We start from the raw sequence: 3,966 nt of genomic DNA, 5'->3' as shown, positions 1-3,966 counted from the left end.
AAATTTGCAAACGAGGCACATGTTAGGTATTCCTCTCATCTTCAGCCTATCCCTGACACCGTCCCAACTTCTGCCTTTCAAAGTAATCCAGCAGCAAAGATGTTCTAAAGCGTGAGTCACTCACAGATTGTTCAGGGGGCTGAAGGAAAATCTGCTAATGGGATTTGCAGTTCTACACCAGAAAATAATGAGATAGGAAATGGGCAATGTGTACATGATTCTTCCATGTCATTCAGAATAATGAGATCTTGGAGCAGCTTCTTCCTGAATTGAAATCATTGACAATGTATTTGCATATTCATTTTTGGATACTTTGATCTAAAAGTCAGTTATGGAAGAAGTCAGTCTAACATCTGAGAATTGTAGGGACTTGAAAAGAAAAGAAAAATTCTATCCTACGCTTATCTCTTTCCTCAACGTTTCTTAGGATCTTGAAGAAGAGGTTGAGGGAACACAAACATATTTGGGTTATATTTTTAAAACTTAAAAATAAAGATTTGTGGAGAGAATATTGACCCATAACATTTGCAGCTTTTGTCTTTTATTATCAAGGGTTTGTTAAAGCCCATTGTATCATCATGAAGATTTGAGTAGAAATGTTCTTATGCCTGTACTGTGCAATACAGTAGCCACTAGCCACATGTGCTATTTGAATTTAAATTAATTAAAATTAAACCAGATTAAAACATTAGGTCCTTGGTAGCACTAACCACATTTCTAGTGTGCCTGGTGGATGATACAACTCCTGGGTGTAGAAAGTGGCAGGCGTTTGTGTGAATGAATGAAATCTCCCAGGCTGAATGTGATGGAGGCTTAATCAACTAAGCAGCCTCTTTTTCCTCCTTAATAACTTGGAGTTTTACTCGTCCTTCCTCCATAACATCCATCTCTAACCATGGCTAGCTGTGGAGAAAGAGGCTTGCAAATTAAAGTTCATGCATTCATGGTTCAAGGCCTAGTTAAGCATAAGTGGGTTATCTGTAGTAATCAATCCTTCTGAATCACCAAGTTTATCCAAATTTCTTGATTCAGAACAAAATCAAGTCACATCACCAATGGAGTGGCTTTGGGAGATTATGTTCTCCCTAAAAAGAAAAATGCATCAGTTTTGCATATTGATGTTATTCAATTTACAAGCATAGGCAAATATAGCACCATTTGAAATAACACAAGATTTGGGTTAGATATATGCAAAAACAAGCAAGCAAATAAAACTTAATAGTCCACATTTTCTGATTATGAGTTCATTCTCAAGTCTTGATGATTTAAGTCAACCTCACCCTTGATGCAAAGCAATAATTATGGGTTTTGTTGGTAAAATCAAGTCATCATTCAATATTCATGTGTTCTTTCAGAGAAATCTCTTAGGCAGTTAATGTTATTTCTCCCTCCCTCCCTATCCTTCCTCCCAACCCCACCAACCATCAGCATTATTATTCCAGCAGATACAATCAAAATGTACACCACCAAAGGAAGTCTTAGAAGAACAAAAAAGGCTTAAGGCTTAAACATGAATATCAATGTGAATCATTCTATGAGCTTCGTCTGGGGGGACAAAAGAGGTAGAACAGTCTTATTTGATGTATATAAAATGATTAACTTTTACGAGACTTATTCCCTACCAGGCACTGTTCCATATACTCTGTATGTACCAACTATCACAGCAGCCCCCTTTCTCTGATGAAGAAACAGGTAGGGAGAGGTTAAACAATTGCACTCAAGTTACCATAACCAAACTACAAAAAAGGCAGTTTAGGACCACTGACTGTACTCTTAACCTTGAGGCCAAATGCTGTGTCTACTTAAGTGCCTGGGCTGGGGCTGCCTCCTTTGTCCCGAGTACAGCCTGATAGAATGGGCTGGCTTCTGGAGCTATGGGAGGGCCTCAAAATACAGTCAGCCCTGTGACGTGTATCACTGACTTATCTGGAAGGTGTAAGGTGAGCTGAGGAACCACTGCGATACTCACTTCCAGTCTACCCCCACCGGGGCTGCTTTTGTTGGTCAGATGTGGAAGGGAAAGCTACCTTCTCTACCGCCTTTGATCAGACCTAGGCCACAGTGTGAAGAGGAGAGCGTGCCTGCTTCTTAGAGAAAGCTAGGAGATGAATGTTCCCAGTCCTGCTAGCACACTCTTTGCAGGCTCTTTGGTGGGCTTGGGATAACCCAGCACTCCTGAAGGCTACAGGGTATGCTTTGTCTCCTAGACACAGAAAACTCTTTGGCAGCGTCTAGCCTGGGTCCACAGTGCCCCTTGGGTAAGGTGAGGGTAAACAGGCTCCAAGGTCCAAAACATGTCTGCTATTAAGCCCCATATTAATTTAATTAATTAAAACCTAAGATATAGTTGAGAAAGAAAAGCAAAAGACTTTCCTTTGTAGGAGCACCAAGTTAACCTATTGCTAGTAGCCTCTTGGGCACACAAATGAAAGCACAATGCCATAAACAGCAGTCCAGTCAGGACACTTGGTCAGCTCATCATCCAGCTTCTCTATGGTGTGGAGCTGCTATGAATGGCAGAGCAGCCCTGGGTGGTATGTGGCTGGGAATTGACTCCCCTACCCTTTATCTGCAGCAGAGTAACTGACAGAAGGTAGGGTTACGGGGCCAGATAGAAGGGGAGATTCCTTTCCCTGTGCTGCCTGGGTGGTCTTTTTGTCCCCCTATCTTCCTGGAAAAGATGATTAGATACAGTTCTGGGGTGGGAAGGAACCCACCCGCATTGTTGCTTTGCAGATAAGAAAACTGAAACTTGAAGTGGTAAAATGACATGCCCAAGGTCAGTTAAATGTCAGAGATTATGATCATTGATGTCATCCAAAGAAAACTCCAATTTTCTTCCAAGCTATGAAGTGGAACCAATTTGTAATACAGCTTTCTCAAAGGGCTGAAATCCTATTTCTTAAAGCCTCAGTTTATGTCGTTCATGCATTGAGCACTTGGGACAGAGGGAATTGAGGCAGAGGAAATTTTTTTATTATTATTTATAATAGAAACTCCACTGTCTAAAGGGATTTGAGGTGGCTTGTAATGAAAGGCAGACATATCATAAGGCTGTAAAAATATTTTAAAAGGAGAAAAAAAGTTGAAGGTTAGGAAAAAAATCTGTGTCAAACCCCTAAGTTAAAGGCAGCCAAGGGGAACAGTATGAGTAACTCAATTCTCACTGCCTGTTGAAAGGAAGCGTAGTAATGCTTAGCTACAACATTCTTGGAGAAAAGTTAGTTGGTTAGCTTACTATTATTCTCTACTAATTCTGGAGGGTCTTTTTAAAAATTTTAATTTATTCAGGGATAGGGCTCTGGGCCAGATTGATTCTCTGATTCTTAAGGACATAATGGATAGCCCCAGAAGCAGGTGCCAGAAGGCATTACTATCGTGGCTTCACTATTACTCTGACACACTATTTTTATTGTGCACTATTTTAACCCCATATTAATGGCTGTAGATTTTACCTGGGCACATGTATTGTCACCTAATTATTTAGTTGTCTTTTTACAGACTGTCAAGGTCTTTACTTCTTAACACAAGGACATGCCAAGGCAGGACTGCAAGCCAGGGAGACCTCGTCAGAATTCATTCATCTGAGTTCAACAGCATGTATTGAGTACCCACTGCATGCCCCAACCTTGCTAAGGAGCAAGGGATAAAAATGTGAGTTGAGCCTGATTGACAGGCAAAGATTCAATGATTTATAATACAATATGATGACATCATATGATAACAGTGATCAGAATGATGTGTTTTAGGAATGCAATAGAAAAAGGACAGATTCTGCCCAGAGACATTGGAGGTAGGTTACCAGGGGAGGTAATGTTTTATTCATTCTTTTAACAAATATTGAGTATATATTTTCTTCCAGATACTGTATTGGGTGCTGAGATTATCAAAGCAGTCATGTTCTCTATTTTCATGGAACTTGAAGTAATAGCCTATTTATAGATGGAGAAAAAGACTCATAGTGTA

This window comes from Gorilla gorilla, chromosome 19 (assembly GCF_029281585.2).
Source record: "Gorilla gorilla gorilla isolate KB3781 chromosome 19, NHGRI_mGorGor1-v2.1_pri, whole genome shotgun sequence".
Taxonomy (NCBI): domain Eukaryota; kingdom Metazoa; phylum Chordata; class Mammalia; order Primates; family Hominidae; genus Gorilla; species Gorilla gorilla.
This window is presented reverse-complemented; position numbering follows the sequence as displayed.